Here is a 25,097-nt window from a genome sequence, read left to right as displayed (position 1 = left end):
TGGTGATGCTCTTAAATCTCACTCTGGGTCAACTCCTTGCTCGTCATGCTACCATTCCCAATTGCCATTCATAACCTTTCTCACTGATGTCCTTTGTGGGTGATTCTAGCACCTTCTATGCTATGTCTAGTTGGTAACAGGGGTAGAAATGTTTTGGGTATATTTGAGTGGGCCTGCATAAGGATTTTGGGGAGCTTCAGTGACTCTGACACCTCAAACTTTGATTACAAAAAAACTATTTAAAACATTGCTCTCAACTCCCAAGGTGAGATTCTGAGGTGAGCAATAAAAATAATGAATTAATTTATAAGTGAGTTGTTTGTGAAAGGTGCTAGACTGATTTGGAAACAATGCATAATCACATCAGCTTCATTGAACTACTTATCTGTAGAAGAGAGGACTGGTGGTGTAAGATGAAGTAATTCCCTGCAAATCCTCCTCATCTATGGATAACAAAAGACAATATCTGAGGTAAACTACAGGTATTTATCTGCCCATTCAATCTTTAACTTGCTTGAGACTGGCAACAATTGGTACTAATTGTGGTGGTGGCATGACATGGACATTTGTCCTCTAGGAACTAGACAGTGTCTGTTGCCTACATTCTCCACCACGTGTTGGGGGGCTGAGGTCCAAATCTGGCAGTACTGCCGAGCAGTGAGAGACAGTGGCTGGGGGTAGGGGAGCCCAGGCCCTCCCTACTCCACCAGCTTAGAACCCTGGTGCCCAGACCCCTGTGAAAAACAGTCCAAATATGTGGCCTAGGGGCAGTTGCCCTTACATCTGTACGCAGGGCTACTGCCTACCCCAGTTTCAGTTCCTCCATCTGCACCACTGGTCAGTTTCTGGAATCTCCCTGGAGTTCTCTCTCATCACACTCTGGAGGGTCTTCCTTTGTCAGCCACGGCCCATCGTTCCCTGCCCCCACGGAGGGAAGGCCCTGTGGTGGCTTGGCAGTAGGGCCTGGTCTCGGCTGCGTACAGCCTCAGTGGTTTCTCTGCAGGAGCTTGCAGTGCACAACTGCTCCTCTGCTCTGTCCAGCCAGACTGATCTAAGCTGCTCCCTTGTGAGCCCCACCTCCAAAGTGAGCATGCCCAGCAGGTGTGGCTGGGTGGGGCCTTCTGGGTCCAGGGCTGTTCTTTAACCCTTATTTCACCAGTGTGTAGCTCACATACCCCATCACAATAACCAGTGTAGATGAAACACATATTTAAACTATTCACAAATTAGTCACCTGACATTAATAAGAATGCTGCCTGTGGGGCTAGTTGATGTAATACAACTTTAATTGATTAGGGAGCTTATGCCTGAGTTATCAAAGAAAATCATTATTGCACAATAAAAGAGAAGCCTCAGTCCAGTCTATAAGTCTGATCCTGCTGCCACTGTAGTAAATTGCACAAGTATTCATTTCAAAAATTAGAATTTGGGACCTAAAGTTGTGAAGGAGTTGCCTTTGGCTGTAGAAGTTGCCTTTGGCTGTACAGGCGAGTTGCATACGCGCATTTAACTTATGCGAATTCAACTATACGTGCTCGGCAAAAAAAAGGAAAACAACAAGATACCTGTAAATAGTGCGAGCGATTCCACCCAATGAGCGTATGCCCCCGAGTGAGTGTGAGATGGGAGACATGAATCTGCTGTTCCCTCAGCCAGTCTCAGTTCCCGTGTGCCTCTCATTGTGTGAGCATCTTGCAGTGCTGAGTGTGATTCTAATGTTAAAGATACTTATTTTTTGTACAACATGGCCCCTAAACGCAAGCCAACTACTTCATCTGGTGCTCAACCGAAGAAACAGCGATCTGTTCCAACGCTGGAGGAAAAACTGGCTGTGTTGGACTTATTGAGAGACGGTATGTCGGTCTCCAACATGGCGCGTAAATATGGCCGCAACGAATCTAGCATCCGTGCCATCAAGATTCGAGAGAGAGAAATTTGTCAAGCCGTGGCATCCAGTGCTCCAATAACTGCTAAGGTGACGAGCTAGGTGCGTGATAAGACTTTAGTGAAGACTGAAAAGGCATTAAACTTATGGCTGGAGGACATAAACCATAAACGTGTGCCTATCGATGGCAATACGTTGCGAGAAAAGGCTCTTAGCCTCTACGCGCTGTTCAAACCTCCTGCCGAAGAGGGACAGCCTTCTGATGAGAAGGAATTCAAAGCCAGCCAAGGTTGGCTTAAGAGTTTTAGGAACCGCTTCCACCTCAAAAACGTGCAGACTACTGGTGAAGCTGCATCTGCCAATGAAGAGGCAGCAAAAGCCTACCCCGAACAATTAAAGAAAATCATAGAATAAAAGGGATATCTTCCAGAACAAGTTTTTAATGCTGACGAGACTGGGCTCTTCTGGAAAAAAATGCCCAACCGCACTTATATTTCAAAATCAGAAAGACAAGCCCCTGGCTTCAAAGCAGCTAAAGACCGAGTGACTGTGTTGTTTTGTGGCAATGTGGCTGGGCATTTAATAAAGCCAGGCTTGCTCTACAGGGCTGCAAATCCCCGTGCCCTAAAAGGCAAGAAAAAAAAATCTCCTGCCTGTGTTCTGGCAATCAAATAAAAAGGCTTGGGTGATGGCAGCATTATTTCTGGATTGGTTCCACAAGTGTTTCATTCCGGAGGTCAAGCGGTACCTCGAAGAGAAAGGACTTGACTTTAAAGTGTTGCTGATCGCAGACAATGCTCCTGGCCACCCTGTGACACTCCGGTTTGGACATATCGACGTTGAAGTTGTCTTTCTTCTCCCACAATACTACCTCCATCCTCCAACCTCTCTCGACCAAGGAGTGATTCGCTGTTTCAAGGCCACGTACACGAGGCTTACGTTCTCATGGATACATAGCACTATGGATGCTGATCCCAATCTTAATGTGATGGAGTGTTGGAAGTCCTTCAACATTGCCGATTGCATCACTTATATTAAACAGGCAATGGATGCAGTCAAACCTGAAACAGTCAATGCATGTTGGAGAAACCTATGGAAAGAATGTGTGAATGATTTTAAGGGTTTCCCGACCATTGACAAAGAAGTGAAACGCATTGTTCAGGTGGCCAGGCAAGTGGGTGGTGATGGCTTCGTTGACATCCTTGAGGAAGAAATTGAAGAATTAATTGAGAGCCATAGAGAAACATTGACTAACGAAGAGTTAGAGGAACTGATAAAATCGTCTACAGAAGACGAAGATGATGACGACAAACAGGAAGAGCCAGCAAGTTGGAATCTTCATAAATTTGCTGAAGTGTTCCAAGCAGCGAAAGACTTGAATGATTTAATTTCTGAATACAATCCCTCTATGGAACGAAGCCTCAAAATCACACGTAGTATTATGGACGATTTGAGACCGTATCAAGAAATGTTTGAGCAGCTCAAGAGACAACAGCGACAGTTGCCGATCACCATGTTTTTCAAGGAAAAACAACCAGCAGCAGATGAGCCTACGCAATCAACTTCTCGAACTGAACCAGAGCCAACCACTTCGTCTACGACTCGCTCTCTGTCACCCAAGCTCTCCGACACCTCTGTCTCCTGGAACGACATCAAGCCCTGATGACCCCCTGTAATTACCCCCGTAATTAAAAATACAGTACTGTAAAATTATATTTTGCATATGTACTCTTTATTATATACTGTACATTACTGTATACATTATACTTTTATACATATTACTGTACAGGGTTGTATACACAAAACCATGTACAGTATACTGTACTTTATGGGCGATTTAAGGGATTTTCAAGGGTAATTTTGACTATATGCGATTTTCGCCTTACGCACTGACTTTAGACCCTAACCCCCGCGTAAGATGCGACTCCACTGTATAAACAGGAAAGAAAGCACAGTGAGAGTAGCACCTTCCTGACTACTTAGTAGACAAATCACATGCGCTACCATACAGTATAGCTTTATGGCTCAAGCCAAGAGATCAACTATACAGTGCTCAACTATACAGTGAGATCAACCTCAGCAGTAAGTATACCGTTTCAAACTGGACAAGCTTATGCATCTGAGCATTTAACAGCTGCCTTTATGATAAACTGATGCTTGCCTGCATCCTCTAAAAAAGCATGTTACAGTAGATAAACATCCCCATATCTAATCAAAGATCCCATCTGTGTCCTAAATTTAGGTTGCATGCCATGGCTGAAAAGCCACATTGAATTCCTGGAGATTTCATCACATGACATAAGCTTTAATTAAAGATTAATCTTTAATTCCTTGAGACTCCAGGACAATCCTGGAGGATTGGCAACCCTAATTGTGACATGAGTTACACGTAAATGAGAAGCCGGCCTCATACCATGAACTGCTGTATCCTGAACTGCAGGCAATGGAAAATTATCACCTGTAAAAACCGCAATTTTGCCAAATAAAAGGTTACTTTAAAAAGGTTCCTGTTCTCCCACTCATTTTTCTAAACCTATTTTAACAGTTTCACTTGTTGAATTAATGCCAATAACTATAATTCAGTCACAGTTACTCTGGTTAATTCAACCCTAACTTAGACTCATGAGTATTAAGAGAAACAATTATGAAACTCAGTTGAGAGAATTCTCTGGAAATTTCCCTAGGTTGCTTTTTGTCAAGACATGGATGCAGCTAGGGCACAAATATCAAGATGCTAACACATGCTAGAGATAAAAAGCTTATTCTTGCTGTAATTAGACAGAATCTAGTTTTTAACATTAAATAACAAAATGTAGAGCTTTAAAGTGCTTTATCCTCTTTTCAAGAAGAAATGCACTTAAGGTGTTAGTCATAAACTGTGTTTTCTTGATAAAATGCTCAAAAATCTCTAACTACAGGACCAAATTTGAAAATTAATGATAGGCCAGATCTCTTAAAAAGCAATACTGAAGTCTCCCTTCAGAAAACTGTCTCTCACATGGTGCCAATAGGAAACATATTTTCTCCAGGATCGACAGTGAGTATTGTATAGTTAGAACCCCTGTCTTAAGAAATGGCTGTCCTCTCCTGAAATCTAGATTCTTAAAAGATAGAAATTGGATTAAGAAATAGTGTTAGGAGATGAGGAAGAAAGGGAGTGCATTATATATACTCTGCTCTCAATACATAAAACAAGATGACAAATATGGTGGTAACGTCTCATGTGTGCCATGACTTTGAAAATTCTAGTTATCCCAGGACAGCAATGGGAGGTTAATGAGTTCTAGGCAAAATAAAAGCTGGAACAAACTTGAATGCCTCCTGAGGAGCTATTATCACTAGAAATAAACTTAGTCTGAATCCACTCTTTCAAAATACAGTTCTGGGGACACCTCACGCTTAAACCTTTTTTTTTTCTTTCTTTCTTTCTTTTTTTTTTTAAAGAAAGTTGGCATCAGACAACTCTCCCAAACACTTAATCCAAATCACCACACTTTTAGCAATGTATCAAACAAGAACAAGAGGTACTTGAATCCATTATACAACCTTCTACTCTGAGTGTGGTTGACTTGTAAACATAATTTTCTGGTTGCTTAAAAAGGAACTACCTTCTAGCAAATGACCCAAATTAAATTATGGAGCCAAGAGCAGCTTTATAGCTACCCTCTTGTTCTCTTGGTTTGGTTCTGATAACATAACAGACAGACAGTAAGTTTTTGCTATTGGGATGGGGGAGAGAGAACACACCCTGAAGTCAAAGTCAGTAAAAATCAGTGATACCTTGACATGTGTTTCTCACTGTAAAGTAAGTTTCAAAAAGGGTTGGCTTAGATGCTGTGAAAGGTTAGTAACGTGTGTTTTTTTTCTGATACTTTTTACCAAAAAAGTAATAAAAATATCAAATATTCCAGGTCCCAAAGTATAACTTGACATAACAAAGACAACACTTAAGTTCAATCACTTAAGTTGTGCTGCTTTGCATTTAAGTTCTTGTGCCAAACAAACAGACCAACATGGAATTTTTCTGATAATAGTCTGCTAACTACTCTACATGATAGCTTATCTGTGAGCCAAGCAGTGAAGAACTTAAGAGAAATAGCAGAAAGGCTTTGGTACAGAAAAATATACATTGAACTAAAGGTTCATAAAAGTTTATAACGATTAATTGTTTCAACAGCATTTTAATTAAGTCCACTCCTCCAAATAAAATAAAGTAAAGATAAGATTTTAGTTTTCCCCTTTAAACTTTTTAAACTTACAGATTGCAGTGCAGCAAATAAAACATGATGACTGCTAAAGTGGGGGTGTTTGAGAGTGATTCAGATTAGAATTACATGAAAACTGATGTTGAAGGACTATTGAATGGATTATGTTAAATGATTTGGTGGCTCTCTTTATCAATAGTAAATGCCAAAATCCAACACAATCCACAGATGTCATTACTTTTCACCTTTGTGTGCAGTATTGGCAAAGAGGCAAAAGACTGAATGGGCAGGGAGCCTTAACTACCCTCTCATACCTAGAGGACTTCCCCCTAAAGAAGAGGATTGAGACACTTTGGCTGGGGTGAGGAAAATTACATTGACCCTGCTTGTGTTACATGCAGTGTCGTAGTAGCTGTGTTGGGCCCAGGATAGTAAGTATTAAGTGTTCTGAGCCACTAGCCCTGCATGCCATTTAATACCTTCAACACCAACTGACTTCACCAGGAGTTAAAGGTGCTAAGCATTTTGTAATGGTGGTCAGGATTGGTTCCTTTTTACTACTTCAACTGCAGTGACACTTAAAGTTTCTAATCAAGAACAGGGTCCCATTATGCTACTCACAGCAGAGTATGCCTGCCCCTGTCCTGCAGAACTTAATTTCAACATAGAAAAGTGCATAGAGAAAGGGCATATAACATACAAGCTGAGTGAACAATGTGGTGGTCTGCAAACATGTTGCTTCATTTATTTTTAACAATTTGGGAAGTGATTACACTTGGATAAAAAGAAGAAAGGACACGGTGTGTGTATGGGGAGGGGTGATGGAGAAAGGAGGGGAAATGGAGAGCACTGAAAAGGTGTGGGGTGGGGTGAAAAGACATAGAGGGAGAAGAAATTGGAATAAAAAGCCAGTCAGTGAAGGAGATATGTCTAGAGTAAACACTGTAGCTAGAAGTTGAATACGATCTTCAGTGTCTGGAGGACACAGCTGCAGCTGATTCTCAAGTCAGCAGGAGCATAGAGGCTCTTCCAAGGCTGAACTCCTCCTGGGACTCACTTGATCTGGGGGAGGTGGAATGGGGCCTGGTGCTCCAGAACAAGGGTACTCTCCTGCACAGTTCTAAGTCCGGACACTGGTTGGGACAGAGGTGCTGACTTTCCAAAGTGCCGGGGGGTGCTCGACCCAGGACTCAAACACCCACCAAAAAAAATAGGTGGCAAGAGCATGTACATGGCGCACAGTGCAACTGTCAGGCGGAAAGCACCCACCAGCAAAAACAAAATTCAGCACCTGTGTATAAGAATCTATTTGGTGTTTAAACTTCACGAAAACTAATGGGATGTTACCTGCATTGTTTTCACTTATCTGTATCCTGTTATAATGTAGTAACAAACATTTTACATGGTGTGTACCCCTGTAACTAAATAATCCACCAAACGAGGAAGAAACCTTGTGGAATGCAAATGGAGAACTTTAACAGAAAAGTGCTAATTTCAAAGCAAGTGGTCATTGTGTGTGATGATCGGAGGTCAAAGACTCAAAATGCATTCCTCAGTGTCCGTCATCAAAGGAAAAGCCCACGTGGGTAGTGACAATGTCTGCTTGTTTTCTGTGACTAGAAGCTATAAGTATGGATTCAAGGAAAGATCCGACATCTCTGGACTGCTTGGACTCTTACAGGGAGGGGGGGAGGGGTGCAGGCTCTGAGAGGAAGTTTGGGTGCAGGCTTTAGGCTGGGGCAGGGGATTGGGATGTGGGAGGGGGAGAGCAGTGCTGGCTCTGGGAGGAAGTTTGGGTGCGGGGTGCAGGCTCTGGGCTGGGGGAGGGGGTTGGGGTGTGGGAGGGGGCAGGGAAGCAGCGCTTACCTTGGGTGGTGCGGCTCCCAAAGTGACCAGCACACATACCCCTCCGGCAGCGGCTCCTAGGTGGGGGGAGCAAGGGGGTCTCCACGCACCACTGCCTGCAGGCGCCACCCCCGCAGCTCCCATTGGCCACAGTTCCCGGCCAATGGGAGCTGCAGAGCCGGTGCTTGGGACGGGGGCAGCACGCGGAGACACCCCCCCCAGGGGCCGCAGGGACATGCCAGCAGCTTCCGGGAGCAAAGCGGTGTGGAGGGAGGGAGCAGAGCAGGCAGAGAGCCGCCTTAGCCCTGCTGCTGGCACGTCTCTGCATGCCTCTTGGAGAGAGGGAGGCAGCAGGTCTCCGTGTGCTGCCTGGGGCAGGGGCAGCACATGGAACCACCTCCCCGACCCCGCCAGGGGCATGCAGAGACGTGCCAGCAGCCGGCCGCTTCCAGGAGTGGCATGGGGCCACCAGCCATGGCATGCAGGCAGCCTGCGTGCCTGAGCCCTGCTGCGCCGCCGGCGGGGGGTAGGTTGTCAGATATTTGTCCTCCATTTTGGGGGCCCCCCTGTCATTGGGGGGCCCCATGCTACCGCACAGTTTGTTTCATGGTAAATCCATTCCTGGATTGGATATTTAAATCTGAAACTAACTTCTCACCACTTACGCTGATTGGTTGCTTTCTGCAATTCATCTGGGCAATGACAACAGCCAAACTAGTTTTCTTCACTTGGTAGTATATTGTGCACTAACCAACACTTCACAAGAAAATCTGTAACTATTATTGGACCTAAAGGATTAAAATACTGCTCTTTGTCTTGGATTTTGTAAGCGCAGGACTTGATAAAAACAAAGCTTAAACTAAGTTTGACCTAACTGTCCTTTTATGAAGGGAATTGTGCATAGCATTAAGGCTCTCTCTCTCTCTCCCATATTATGAGAACAAATGGTCTAATGAGTAGCTGGTAAATTCTGAATATGTAAAACCAGAAACATAAAAAAAGTCCACCTGTGGAACATGTTGCCGGAGTGAAGAGTCAAACACAAAGATTGGAAATAATAGGAAGATAGTGTTAGGATCAACAATATATGAAGGTACATATGCCAATGTAAAGGTACATCTTCTGGACGTAAGTGGATCACAACATGTCAACATGTCATCAAAAGGAAAACTTTTCCTCACTTTTACAATTCAAACCTTGCTAGCATCACGTCCATCACGTGGATATTGGTCTTCCTTGGAAGTATTAGTTATTGGTGTGCCCTTTTAAGATGGATGCTTGATTGTGGGTAACAGGATGAACTTAAAATAGTACTCAAAATTGGAGTAGTGTTCAACATTTACAAGCTTGACATGTAGCTCCTAGGTGGGGAGCAAAGTAGAGGGAGAGGAGTAAATAGGAGTACTACCATGAACAATGACAGGTGCTTTCAATTTAAACATGGGTCCCTGACCAAAAGAACTGAAATTAAGTGTTGCAGTATTAATAGGCAGCAGGTTTATAAAAACAAAAGGAAGTATTTTTTCACACAACACACAGAAAACCTGTGGAACTCTTTGCCAGAGGAGGTTGTGAAGGCCAAGACTATAACAGGGTTAAAAAAAGAACTACATAAATCCATGGAGGATAGGTCCATCAGTGGCTATTAGATAGGATGGGCTGGGCTGGTGTCCCTCGCCTATGTTTGCCAGAAGCTGGGAATGGGCGACAAGGGATGGATCACTTGATAATTACCTGTTCTGTTCATTCCCTCTGAAACACCTGGTATTGGCCACTGTTGGAAGACAGAATACTGGGCTAGATGGACCTTTGGTCCAAACCAGTATGGCTGTTCTTATGTCAAAACAACCATCAGTTTAACTGTTCTGGTTTTGATAACAACATTTCTACAAGTCAAACAGAAGCTTCTCAGAAGAAGTGCCAGGAACTGGCTCATGGTAGGAGAAGTGACTCAGTTCAGCTTCTGTAAAAAAATAAAATAAAATAAAATTATAAAAAGGTACAGGATATTTCTGTTTATCTCAGTTGCTAATCATGCCCACTCAAAAACTTGAAAGCTCCTATCTTTAATTTTGTCTTCCGCTTGTATGTTGACTTGTTCATCACTGAAAGTATACGATAAGGACAGGCCATATTATAAAACTCCTCATTGTGCCAAAAAAACCCACACCCTACAAGCTAATCTCAAGGGCGAGATAACTGTCTGGTGTAAACTGGCAGTGTTCCTACAGTGGAATAAAATTGGTCCAAGTGTGTCGGAGGAGCTCTGGGAAAACAGCTCACTAGTTTAGTACTACTGCAAAGCTAACAGCCTATTTTACAGGGCTTAGGCAAATTCTGACTAAACAATGGAGTGGTCTCCAAATTGATTAGTAATTACGGTATGTTCTCCAGGTAAAGATCAACTGTGGGCATAAATATATCAATCCTCTGATTCTCAAAACTACATAAATGTTTAACCTCACATGAAAGCACTTAATTATAAAATGCCAACCTTAAGTACATCTGTTGCCTACCATTAAATACACAAAAATGACATATTACATAAACATTGTAATGACCAGGGTAGTATAAACAAACCAGTCACTTGATTCTGGGACTTCTCAACTGTATAATCAATTATACAATGCAACAGTTACAAGAGATTGTGACGGGTTGCCCACTTTAGGACGCCACCTGACTTGCTGAGATACCACTCAGCCTGCCTGTTCTGCCAGTTTGGGCACCCTTTTTACCTGTCTTGCTGAGCCAGGCTATTAAGCCTCCTCCAGCACACACACAGGCAGGGCCACACCCAACTGCAGAACGTCACAGACACTGAGATCAGCTCTGGGAAGACTCAGCTTAAGGGACCTGTCCCAGCACTCAGGTGTCCACCTCCCATGGAGTGCAGACCCAAAGGTATATTATGAAATTCACCTCCTCCCTCAATGTGGAGGAAGGTGTGCACAGCCTCTTACCCCCTGCCCCCAATTATGAATTGCACAAACTGGGTTATATTATAAACAAGAAATAGGGTTATTAACTACAAAAGGTGAATTTTAAGTGAATATAAGAGAGAACACACAAAACAAAGCAGATTACTGAGCACATAAAACAAAATACGCAAGCTACACTCAATATACCTAAGAAACAGGTTACAAAATGTAATTTCTTACCCTAAATGTTATTTTAGGCAGGTTGCAAAGTTTCTGTAGCTTAGAGTTCCAGTTATATTTCTTTTCAGACTGGACCCCGTCTCAGTCTGGACTCCCCGCTGGCCTTCCCTTCAGGTGTCTTTAGCAGTCTTTCTTCTTGGGCAGACAGGCCATGGAGAGGAGGAGTACCGTTTGCCTTCCTTCCCACCCTTAAATAAGGTTTACATAAGGCGGGAATCCTTTGTTTCCCAAACTTGATCCCTCTCCCCTTTTGGTGGAAAGTTATAAGAAGTCCAAAATAATGTTTAGTATCAGGTGACAAGACCATCTGACCTAGTAGTGTCACAGTTATGTCCCAGGACGCCTCCCAGGAGGGAGAGAGATTAGTATCTTCACAGTCTTGTTGTTCCTTCCTGATGGCCCATCAAATCTGATGGCCTGTCGTCTGGTGGGTGTCTTCCCAATACACACCCAGTTGTAATTGTTACTGTGACCGGGATCCTAGTAGGGAGCCAGCTGTGGTCACTCAATTAGGGTGAACTGCAAAGAATGGGGCAGATAATCCCCAAAGCTGGTGGATATTTTCAATACTTAGATTTACCAAGCCAGCATAAAACAGCTTCTTTATTACCTTACTGGTTACTCAGAAGTCCAAACAACACAGTTCCCTTAAAGTGATCCAGCCTCAGGCCTCCATCCACGTACCCACGTAAAATTTAACGAACATTTCTATAAATCTTATTTCATCATATAAAAGAAAAGATTCTACCAATCCCAAAGGATCGGACACATTACCTCCCAGGTTAATTAATGTTTCAGATCTTACCCAAATACACGCTACAGCCAATTCTTATTGACTAAACTAAAATTTATTAAAAAACAAAAGAGAGAGAGTATGGTTAAAAGATCAATATACATACAGACATGAGTTCAATTCATTTAGGTGCAGATTCATAGCAGAGATGGTGAGCTTTGTAGTTGCAAAGAGTTCTTTCAGAAATAGTTCATAGGTTATAGTCCAATGTCCAAATATCATATTCAGGGCGTACCAGCATAACTGGGACCTCAGTCTTGCGACTCAAACTTCCCCCGATGAAGCCTCAGCAGATCTGAGATGACAGAATCAGGACCCAAGGATCTTTTATACAATTTCATGTCCTCTTTTGTAAGGTGTTTTATGTCATTTGGTGTAAAAGAGCGGGAAGACCACTGGGTCTAGGTCATGTGGTATGGCTGAGAGAGAGACTATATAAGGGGAGAACACACCTGAAGTGGTGCTGTCCTTCTGAGTGGCAGCCTGTGAGATGCGCACTTCGAGAGGCAATGTACCATCAAAAGAGTTTATCTGATCTCCATCCAAGGTGCTCCGTAGCCGTGGTTCATTCAGATTCAGTGTTCCTCTTGCCAACCATTATCTAAGTAGTAGGCAATCCAGGAAACAACGTTTCAGTCACACAGCCTGTCCGTGTCTGGAGGTCCATCTGCAAGTATAGTAATGTAGGGGGAGAATTTCTGTATTTCTGTTCTGGTTATTAATACCCACATGCCATCTTGAATTCCTGATAACAACTAGGAATCCATCTTGGCTGCCTTTCTTCACCCTCCTTAGGTACAGTTTCCCGCCCTTTCTAATGAAAGGTGGGAAACATAGCAACCATGTGACATGTGATCTGCCCAGTAGCAGCAGGGCATATAAGGGTTAGTATGTCTGAGGGAAAGGGCTGCCCATCTGAGTGGCAGAGTGCTGGATCACAGCAGTGTGTTCTACTCAGGTGTTGTCATAACTATAAAGGGAAGGGTAACAGCTCTCCTGTGTACAGTACTAAAATCCCTCCTGGTCAGAGACTCCAAAATCCTTTTACCTGTAAAGGGTTAAGAAGCTCGGGTAACCTGGCTGACACCTGACCCAAAGGACCAATAAGGGGACAAGATACTTTCAAATCTTGGGGGGGGGAGAAAGGCTTGTGTGTGTGCTCTTTGTTTTAAGGGGTTGTTCGCTCTTGGGACTGAGAGGGACCAGACATCAATCCAGGTTCTCCCCATCTTTCTACACAAGTCTCTCTTATTTCAAAATTGTAAGTAAAAGCCAGGCAAGGCGTCCTAGATTTACTTTGTTTTCTCAACTTGTAAATGTACCTTTTACTAGAGTGTTTATCTTTGTTTGCTATACTTTGAACCTAAGACAGAGGGGGGTCCTTTGAGCTCTTTAAGTTTGATTACCCTGTAAAGTTATTTTCCATACTGATTTTACAGAGATGATTTTTACCTTTTTCTTTAATTAAAAGCCTTCTTTTTAAGAACCTGATTGATTTCTCCTTGTTTTAAGATCCAAGGGGGTTTGGATCTGTATTCACCAGGAGTTGGTGAAAGGAAGGAGGGGGGAAGGGTCAATTTCTCCTTGTTTAAGATCCAAGGGGGTTTGGATCTGTATTCACCAGGAGTTGGTGAAAGGAAGGAGGGGGGAAGGGTCAATTTCTCCTTGTTTAAGATCCAAGGAGTTTGGATCTGTATTCACCAGGGAATTGGTGAAAAGTTTCTAAAAGCTTCCCAGGGTAGGGAATGGTGGCAGCGGACCAGAACTAAGCTGGTAGTTAAGCTTAGAAGTCCTCATGCAGGCCCCTACATTTGTACCCTAAAGTTCAAAGTGGGGATACAGCCTTGACAGGTGTGTAAGCCAGGGCACCATTCCTTAGGGTTGTGGGAGGGTTTAACACACTTGCACGCAAGGATGAGCTGCTAGCTGCCACCCTCTCCTCTGGATCTTACTTGGACCCATGACGACACAGGGGAGGAGAAAGAAGAATCACCAGCATCAATCAGAGTTACCACCTACCTGTTGCCTGAGGTCCACTTCTCACCCTGCTGAGTCACCTGGTCGGTTCTGGACCTGATCTGCGTCATGAGGTCAGGAGGCTCCAGACACAAGCTGCAAGATATGATAGAGACCTTTTAAGTCCTCCATACCCCTTAGCTGGGACCCGTCTTGGGAAGGGAATAAACCCTTTTTGGTCACAGTCAGTACAGTTATAGTGTAACCTTTATCTATTTACCTTACTTACCTGTGTTGGGAGTCCTTTATAGCATACCCCGTTTACTTATCTTGTTTTCTAATAAACATACCTGAACTTTACTCCTGCACTCCCCTGTTGGTTTTTATTTTGGGAGATTGTAAACCCCGATGAAAGATGCGAGTAGGGAGACGAATCTCTCAACTGGTCTCCGGCCATCCTAAAACCAGTCAATAGTAACACCGTTGTTAGTCACCCATATTTGTAAGGTGTAATTGGGTCTGAGCTCAATGCCCACAGTTCCAAGTTCATCCACTGAGTTATTTGTTGCACTATCTTTCATTTAAAAAATCTTTCTTCAGTTTCATTTCCCCAGGGATCAGTCATCCTTCCAGTGATTCGGAGGTTGGAGGGTCTTACAGGTGATAGATACTGAGTTGGGTAGAGCCATTACCATATGTGGCATACCTTTAACATTGCAACTTCTAGCCAAGCAACACTTTGACAAGTTGGGATTTCCTCGGGGAAGAAAAGGTAATTAGGATGACTTTGAAGGAGGTCCATCAACGGTACTTAGCTATATGAATTAACATAAGGCCATTTGCTTGTTCCGCCACCATTCACAGTACATTTCAAAGAGAGATGAATACCAAGATATCCTGAGTTTACAATTCATTTAAATGTTAGGATGTTCTTTTGATCTCTGAAGTATCAGATTACAGCACAGACAGGGACTGTTGATTACATCGTTCACCCTACTCATACATATGTACATACACAAACATTATCTTCCCACATGTCTTTTGAGGGTTATTTATTTTGCAGGATGTTTAACCCTTTCTGAGCATGCGTCACAGCTACATAGTCCATATTCCTAACTTTAGATACAGAAATGATAGAGGCATACAAACTGGATAATCACATTCAGTAAATCATAACCTTTCTAATGATATCCTCCATGAGCCATCTTGCATAAAGTACATCTCAGTTATGTCATATCCATATCATAAGCATATTTCCATAAAGAATATGGAGTGTAACGTCACAGAGATATTCAGTTTAAGTGATTAAGGGCCTAGGCTTTTGGAGCAGGAAAATCCTAGTTGTCTTTGCTACCATAAGCTTCCAGTTGGCTTTGATAGAACAACAACCATGAAGACCTACATTTCATGCATTATTAAACTGATCTGCTTGTGTTATGGAGGGAATGCAACTTCTCTCACATTTCACATATATTTGTTCCCCTTTGTCAACCATACCTTTCAATTCCCACTAGTTTTGAATTTTTTTCATAAATCTTCAGTGGCCTTCAGGCAGTCCAGTGCACTTCTTGGTCAGGCTGCATGCCAACTGAAGCTTGTCTCACTTAGCTTGACCAGACATAGAGCATGCTGAGTTTACTCCCAAACAGGGGCATGCCCAAGGGGGAGCAAGCAGGGGCATGGCCCCCCCAATAATCACAGGGGGAACAGAACTTCTCTGGCCCTGGGGCCGCGGAGGCAGGAAAGAGCGAGCTCCTGCTGGAGTGGGGGGAAGAGTGAGCTCCTCCCGGGCCCAGGGTAGGGGTGGGGGGGGGAAGGGTAGAATGAGTTCCTGCTGGGGTAAGGGGGGGCGGGGGAGAGTGAGTTCCTGTTGGGGTGGGGGAGGGGAAGGGAAGAGCAAGCTCTTGCCGGGGCCAGAGTAGTGGGGGGCAGCGAGCTCCTCCTGGGGCTGGGTGGGGAGGGGGGAAAACGGGATGGGGGTGGAGGGTAATAGGCGCTTATATAAGAGAAAGTCCCAAAAAATGGATGTGGAGGTGAGGGGGAATAAACAAGAGGAACCAGAATATAGGAAGAAGGGAAGGGGCATGATAACCTTGCAATGCTGTTCAGAGACTCTTGAATGTCATGGGGATCTTGTAGACAAGTGAAATTAATGTCTTCCACCACCTCTTAACATGCATGCAGTAATACTCCTAGTTTAGTATCTTACTGATGAGCAGACCAGAGTCAAGATAAGCCTTGTAATATAAACAGAACTATGTACAGAAATGAGGTAAAAAAACCAACCTTCCTACTGCTCTCTGTAGCAGCAGCCTGAGACTACCCTATGCCAGGCTGCTTGGCTTCTACCTCAGTGGGAAGTGTGTCCCAGGAACTCTAAGACTGCATTAAGAGTGTACAGCATGTTACTCCTGGGGCAATTCTGTGCCAAAAAAAGTAAAAATTCTGTGCACAATATTTTAAAATTCTGCAAAATTCTGCAGGTCAAAATAACACTATTTCAGCATTTCTCAAATGTGGCCACCAGGGGCTTTTTTGCAGCCATAGCCTCCTGGGTTGTGATTTGGGGAGATGGGGGGCAGTGGCTTGTGCAGCCAGTAAGTTCCCCACCTTCCCAGGGCGGTGGGGCTCAGGATTTGGGCTTCAGGCCGGGGGTGGCAGGAAGGCAGGCTCTGGCCGCGAGGGCTTCAGGCTTCAGCCCCCCACTGCTTCCCCTGCCATCCCCCCCGATCTCCCCTGGCCCCTGCTGAGTCCCCTGATCCCCCATCCAGGGCTTAATTCGTCCCCAGACTTCCTAGGGCTAAGTAGGCTGTGAAAAGTGATACGTGTATGTTTGTTAATATCACTTTTCACAGCAGACTTACTAGCTAGCAATAAATAAGTTACAATGATTTGGACGTGTATATGTGCATATTTATTTGTTTTTCCTAAAGCTAATTAAGTATTTTAGGAAAAAGTGTGAGAGCAGCCACCAGGAAGAGTTGGCGGCTGCACTCTGAGGCCACCAAATAATTTGTCCTGAGAACGCCTGACACTATATAATCATGCCGGTTTCAATTATTTTGATAATTTATTTCAAAATACCTGTCAGCAAATATGTCTATAACAATACAGACACACACAAAAATTCCCCCAGGAGTAGAGAGTTAAAGAAACCCCTATGACAACCCAGTTCCTGCTTCTCTGCCCCTTCTCCCGCTGCCAGAGCCCAGCTGGGGATCCAGACTCTCGCACCCTCCCCCACCCCCGAGCCCAGCCATTGGCCCTCTGCAGCCCAGACATTCACACTCCCTCCCCCCCAGAGGCCAGCTGTGGGGCCTCCCCTGGTCCAGACACTGAGATCCCCTACCTCCCATCTGCAGCCCCTGCTGGCCCAGACACTACCCTCCTAGAGCCCAGGGATCCAGAGGGAGAAACAGACGGATGTGGGTCATGAGCTTGCATGGAGTTTCCTGCCTCCTTCCTTCAGGGCGTGCTGGGAACCGCAGCTGCTGGGAACCCTCCAGTTATCTTTCCCTCCCCCCGGCTCTGTCTTCTATTTGCAACCTGGGCTCTGCCAGGTACAGTGGCCCCTATTGCTGGCCAGCAGCACTGCAGCCCATTTCTGTGGGGAAAAAAGGAAAGTCTGTGCACCCAACATTAATTTCTGCAAAATTCTGCATTGCGTGGTGGCGCAGAATTCCCCCAGAAGTAGCATGTGTAGTGTTCAGTGGCATATTCAATAAGAGAATATCTTTCAGATTAACCCATCTACTACTGAACTACTGTGAGCCTACATGAAATTCAGTCCTGCTTGTACATATGTGGGATCATGCAATATCTTGTTAGCATCTCACAAACATGTTCTCAGCTTTCTGCAGGGAAGGCCAATACTGTCAAAGAAAAGAAAGGGGGGGCAAGGAAGGGTTAATCAGTATCAAGAGATATGGAGAATTTGGCTCCAGAATATCTGGGGAAGCCAAGTGGTGCAGATGGGGATGTAGTAGGGTGGCCTCATTAACAGTTCCCCTTTTAAAACAGGTCAGTAATTACTATCTTGCAAAAGCTAAGGAAGAATTTATTAATAACTGAGTTTGAAATTGCCTTTCTAGTGAAGATTTCTGAAACTGTTACCTTATTAAAAGTAGGAAAATGTACTTGAACATATTCTTTGAGTATGCTAAGATGAGTAAAAATATATTAACTTTTCATAAAGGTGAAGTTGCAGCAGCTCCAGCAACACACGTAGGAATCCTTGGCATTTGTGTGTGTAAGAAATACGGGTCTGCCTCAAATTCAGAGAGCAGCCTCCTGAAAAAAGTGGTGAGGGTCTGGCATGTCTTACAACATCCATCATTAATTCTCTAGTTCTTGTGATTAAAACTTTATTCCTGGTGGGTGTCCAGCCCTGTATTAATTGCTGTGCCCCTGCATCCCAATTACCTGATTTTGGCTTTCATTCAAGGTTCATCTGGGGTCAGATCATCCCCGTTCAGGAGAGATAGTAGCCCCAGTTAGGAGGCAGCTGCTGCTTTGACCTTTGACTATCCCAGAATCCAGTCCAAATGATGCTCTATCTGGGCTCCTTTCCCCTCCAACAGCTATTCTGCCTCTTAGTTTCTACACCCTTGGAGAGGGGGCTTTTCTTGTACCTCCCTCAGGTTCCTAGTGGAGCTAGCTAGAGTTCATTTCTAAAGCTGGCTGACCAATTGTGACGGGTTCAGTCACATAGACCCCCTTGAGGCTGTCACCTGACATGCTGGAATTATCTCTGAGCCCGTTTTCCACTGCCAGCTTGGGACTCCAGAACCCTGCCTTGTTGAGCCAGACACGCTAGTCTGCTGCAACACATACCCAGGTCTGGTCCACGCCCCCAAAGCTGCAGACTTTAACCAAAAACTGCTCAGCAAGTCACCTATTTCCAGCATCCAGACACCCAGCTCCCAAATAAATCCATTTTACTCTGTATAAAGCTTATACAGGGTAAACTCATAAATTGTCCGCCCTCTATAACATTGATAGAGAGATATGCACAACTGTTTGCTCCCCCAGGTATTAATTACTTACGCTGGGTTAATTAATAAACAAAAGTGATTTTATTAAATATAAAAAGTTGGATTTAAGTGGTTTTAAGTCATAACAGACAGAACAAAGTAAGTTACCAAGCAAAATAAAACAAAACACTCAAGTCTAAGCCTAATACATTTAAGAAACTGAATACAGGTAAATCTCACCCTCAGAGATGTTCCAATAAGCTTCTTTCACAGACTAGACTCCTTCCTAGTCTGGGCCCAATCCTTTCCCCGATACAGTCCTTGTTAGTTCCAGCTCAGGTGGTAACTAGGGGTTTTCCCATGACTGCCCTCTACCTTTGTTCTGTTCCACCCCCTTTTAAATCTTTGGCACAAGGCGGGAATCCTTTGTCTCTCTCTGGGTTCACACCCTTCCTTCTAAATGGAAAAGCACCAGGTTTAAGATGGATGCCAGTATCATGTGACATGTTCACATGTCCTGTGAGACTTCATTACCCACTGGCTGGCACCCACATATACAGGAAGGCTTACAAGTAAACAGAGCCATTTACCACCAATTGTCCTAGTTAATGGTAGCCATCAAGATTCCAAGCCACCATTAATGGCCCACACTTTGCATAGTTACAATAGGACTTCAGAGTAATACTTCATATTTCTAGCTTCAGATACAAGAATGATACATTCATACAAATAGGATGAACACACTCAGTCAATTATAAGCTTTGTAATGATGCCTTACAAGACACCTTTTGCATAAAGCATATTCCAGTTACATTATATTTACACTTATAAACATATTTCCATAAAACATATGGAGTGCAACATCACACCAATGTTTGAATCTTTTTGCTGTTGAAATATGCCATTGTCTCCAAAACCTTAACTGTTTGGTGGAAACATGAGTTTGGATAAATTACTGGCAGCAGGGGGAAGAGTGACTGGCCCCCTGGATAGCCCAGTGGTTAGGGCACTGACCTAGGAGCCTTAGGTTCCACTTCTTGATCTGCTGGACTCAGAGCCTTGATTTGAATCTAGGTCTCTACCTCACAGGTGAGTGCCCAGCTATGGGGCTATGGTGTGTGTATGTCCGATGTTTCTTCATGGAAAACCTCAAAAAGGTCTTGGGTTTGTGACACATCAAAACGCTCCATGCAGCTCTGAGGCCAGCCCAGCTGGTTTCCACTCCCTAGGCAGGCTCTGACTTGCCCCTTCTCCCTAAGGTTACCACCCGGCCAGTATTTGACTAGGCTGGCCGTTTTTTTTTTTTTAATGGATTTGCCAATTTCCAGAAAAATAATGTAATCTGCTGGGTTTTTTTACATGGGTCTAAAGATTTGCATTATTATCACAATACACTGGGATATCTAATGTTAAAAGTTTCTGTGTCCAGCTAAAGATGCTCCAGTATTCCCATTTCCACAGTTTAAGCCAGAGGTTCCCAAACTTATTTGGCCTACCGCCCCCTTTTCAGAAAAAAAATTACTCAGCGCCCCCCTGGAAATCTACCTTCTTTAAGCGAACAAGCAGAAAGATGCAGTGACAAATTTGCATTCTTTTATGTATCTATATTTCTACCTACGTCCTACAATATAGTAAAGAAAGATGTGTTATTAGAATATCGCCCACAACATCAGGTATACAGTGGTTTTTGTGTAAGACGGCAAAAGACAACCAAACTAAAATACTAATGAAACTAATAAACTGGGTTTTGTTCTTTGCTCAGCATTAGATATATGTATTTGATATTAAATTGTCAAATATCAAACTAAATTTATCAAGAAATAATTAATTTAAAAAATAATCAATATGCAATTAAAAATCAGTTAATAGTTTTAATTTAGTTTGCCCTTATTTAAATAATTGTTCCTTATTAACACACGCCTTATTTACCAATTAACACAGATGATTCGATAGATATAAATAAATGTTAATAGTTAACAGTTTTTTTACGATTTCATTCCCGTTTTTGTTAATATTGTAATAAAAAATATGACAAATATATTGACTGTACACTTCAAATAGTACTGTACCGACACAAGCCTGCTACGATTTTATTATTAGTAAGCACTAGAGACACAGAAACGTATGGTAGATATGTAAGAAAATGTATAAAAATACTCACGTGTAAATTGCTGTTTTATTGAAACAACAATAATACAATTTGCTTTGTATATGATCCGTAATCCGTAAAGATCGAAGGTATCGAATATGAATAAAAATTTTTAAATACTTATTGCACTATTGTTAACTGCTTTTTACACAATTCAGAAACAATCTAAATTAGATTTCATACATGTCGCCTATTTATAGTATCGTATTGTAAACAAGTCATTACACGCACATATTCCTGCCGATGCATGCTGGACTTCCCGACAATGCGCGACACGCTCGCCTGCCAACACTTGCTTGTTAAGAGCTGCTGGCGGACTTGACACCTGATCGGTCATAATTTGTGAATTTATTTGGAAAATAAAGTAATCACTACAACTTTAACTCTATGTTACACAACAGATGAAACATGTACGAACGGTTTTTCAAAATTTTCTTATATTCTCTTCTTTCTTTATGCTTCCACCGCCCCCTTATTTTTATTCAACGCCCCCCAATTGCACCCGAGGCTACTACTGCCCCCCTGGATCGTTCCAGCGCCCCCCAGGGGGCAGTATCGCCCACTTTGGGAACCTCTGGTTTAAGCGATAACAGATCAAAACCGTTGAAAATACAGCAGCTTTTTGCCCATCAACACACAAGTGCACCACGCATGTGTGTGAGAGAGGATTTGAGTCACGCAAGAAGAAACATGCAAAGCATATTAAATAATGAATGCAGAGGTGCCAACTTTCTAATGTGCGGGGGAGGAGGGCTCGACACCCTGGTTCTGCCCCGGGTCCTGCCCCCACTTCACCCCTGCCCCTAAGCCCCCACCCCCGCCTCTTCCCGCCCCGTTCCGTTCCCTCCACTGAGCGTGCCTGGCCCTCGCTCCTCCCCCCAGCGCCTTCTGCATGCCACGGAACTGCTGATCGCGGCGGTTGGGAGGGGCTGGGAAGGATGGGGAGGTGCTGATCAGCAGGGTCACCCATGGGCAGGAGCTGCTGCCGGTGGGTGCTGAGCACCCACCATTTTTTTCCAGTTGGTGCTCCAGCCCTGGAGCACCCACAGAGTCAGCACCTGTGAATGGAAGATCAGGGCGATGGTGCATGTGATCCTACTACACCCCCTAAAAAAAAAAAAGCTTGCATCAGAAACTGCACATTCAGTGACAACTGGCTGGCAAAATGTGCTGATAAAACAAATGCCCGTTGCACAATGTGTTAAGGTGTCTTTACAGTGAAATATGATGGAATTGATGCTGTTTGGAAATATTCAACTGGAAAACAGTGGTTCAGAGTGCAAAACAGAATGCATGCATACACAGGTGCCGACTTTCCAAAATGCTGGGGTGTGCTCAACCCCCGGCTTTGCCCCAGGCCCCACCCCCACTCCACCCCTTCCCCCAAGGCCGCATCCCATCTCTTCCCGTCCCTGCTCCACCCCCACCCCGCATCTTCCCGTCCAGTTCCACCCCCTCCCCCAAGTGCACCACGTCCTCGCTCCTCCCCCCTCTCCCCTCCTTCCCAGAGCCTCCAGCACGCCACAAAAGAGCTGATTGCAGCGGGTGGGAGGTGTGGGGAGGGAGTGGGAGGTACTGTTCCGCGGGGCCCACTGGCGGGTGGGAGGCGCGGGGGGGCAGGAGGAGCTGATACGGGGGCTGCCGGTGGGTGCTCAGCACCCACCATTTTTTCCCCATGGGTTCGCCAGCCCTGGAGAACCCACAGAGTTGGCGCCTAGGCATGCATATCAACATTTTTCTCATGGGGAAACACAGTTAAAGATGACGCTGTGGCTGCAAGTGAATTGGCCTATGTCTTTCATGAAGTGAAGCACAACCACAGCTTTTTGTCAATGACTGTGGCAGCTAATTAGCTACATACTGCTTCTGCTGTGGCAAATAAAATGAAGCTGAAAGGAACAAAAATCAAAAGTCTAGTTGAGAATGTGTTTTCTTTGGAAACAGCAGTATAAAAGCTAAAAGAAAGGTTCTCCCTTTGCAGTTACTACTTATGCTTCAAATGAAGGAAGCCGGAAGTTTTTTCCTTCGGTTACTTGGTGTTTTTTTTTAAATATCGGAAGAGACATAAACAACATCCTTTTGTATTTTTATGAAGAACTAGATGAGACATCGGAGTTGATTTCAGGAGGCATAATTAATGCCATAAATGAGCTTGGGTTGGACCTGAAATATGTCAGTGCTTGTGGAGCCAATAACGCATCTGTGAATTATGGTAAGAACTGTTCTGTGTTTGCTGAACTCAAAGCTTTTCAACCACTGAAGATCCAAGCTAACTGCAACTCTTATGTTTTAAACAATGCAGCAAAAAACTGCATGAAAGCCCTCAGCTTTGGCATGGAAGGTTTGGTTTTGAAGATTTTCAATGAGTTTTCATGCAGTGCAAAAAAAGTAGAATGTCTCAAATCCTGCTTTGAATTTGTGGAGCAAGAGTATCAGAAAGTACTTTTGCATGTGCCCATTCGCTGGTAAACCCTCTTCACTACAACTGAAAGGCTTCTGTTGAACTTCTTTTTCTTCTTTCATATGGCTGCTGGAGAGCAGCAACTACAGTTTCACTTGAAGTTAATTGAGTCAAATGGCTACATCAGGAGTGGCAGAATTTATTGCAGTAATGCCTCCTTCATATATATAAATTGGGCAGTAGGTGGTGATATGTTCCATGGTCTGTCATGGAGAGCCACACTTGCACACTGGGGAGTCCTTGATTTTCCATTTGTGCATTAGATATCTGCATCTACCATGGTTAGTTCAGAGTAAACCAAGAACACCGTGGAAGGTTGAACCCAGGCACCTTCTGCATGGGATCCGGCACAAGGTGCTTATTTTTTAAGTCTTGTTTAGCCCAATCTGCTTTCCAAGCCTCCTTCTGATCACAGCCTGATTGCATGAGGCTAAGTTAATGTTCCCAGAAAGGTTTGCGGGACATAGGATGTAGAGGGGTGGGGCATTGTCAAGGTCTTGGTGGATAGGAAGACATCTGTTTTCCTGGATTCGCTGAGCTTCGCAGAGTGCTGCAGCAGTTCAGCATATCCTGTCCTAACATCGTGGGGGAACAATGTTAGACAGAACAGGTAGCCATGGTGTTGGAGTCAACTTAAGGGTTCCAGTGATGGACCGCATCACTGTACTCAGTTGGGTGTCAACAAGTCACATGTGGCTGCATCTGATCCTTACCTGTGCACAATATTCAGCTACCGAATACATAAGTGCTATTGCAGATGTTCACAACACTAATGCCAATGCACCCCAGGTTGTAGCTGTTAGTTTCTGGATTATGTTGAGTCTTATTTTTATCTTTGTAGTTACCTTCTCAAGGTGATCATGGAAGGTGAGGGTGAGGTCGACTTTCACTCTGAGGTATGTTGGGATGTAATCATGTTGCACATTTTTACCACACAAAGCTACTTTCAGTGTGCTTTTGGCACTCCGATTATCAAGATGAAATGCACTCACTATTATTTTTTCCAGGGTTTGGTTTGAGCCTCCATTTCCAGAAGTATTGTTCTGTAGTTCAGAGTCCCTCAGTTAATGCTTTCTCAATGTCATGCAGGTTTGGTGCTTGGATTGGCATCGCAAGATCACCTGCCTATCCAAATGTTCATGATTTAGTTAGACGCATGCCACTTATGTAAATATTTAAAAGGGTTGGCGCGAGTACAGAGTCTTGTGGTAGCCCATTTATGGTACGGGGTGAGCTGGCCTTATTACCCAGGTACATCCATAGGCGTCTGTTAGCATGGTCCACAGCAGGCGAAGTGTTTGGTAGCAAGGTATAATTTTTGCACGTTTCAGCATCAGGCCCTTAATCCATACAGTGTCATATGCAGATGACATGTCGACAAATACTGTGTCAGTCTTTAGTTTTTTCTGATAGCCAGCCTCAATGTGATTTGTGAGTGCCATAACTTGGCCGGGACAACTACGATTTGGCTGGAAGCCCGCCTGTTCGACAGTGATACTTGGCTCAGTAAAAGGGTGTATTATTTTAAGGATGATATGTTCAGGAAGTTTATAGATTATGCATAGTAGAGAAATTGGCCTATAACTTCCTGCTTAATTAGTGGGCTTCCCAGACTTCAGAATGGCAATTACCATGCCTCACACCATATTTCAGGGATCTGTACTGTCCTGAA

This window comes from Emys orbicularis, chromosome 2 (assembly GCF_028017835.1).
Source record: "Emys orbicularis isolate rEmyOrb1 chromosome 2, rEmyOrb1.hap1, whole genome shotgun sequence".
In the NCBI taxonomy this organism is placed as follows: Eukaryota; Metazoa; Chordata; order Testudines; family Emydidae; genus Emys; species Emys orbicularis.
This window is presented reverse-complemented; position numbering follows the sequence as displayed.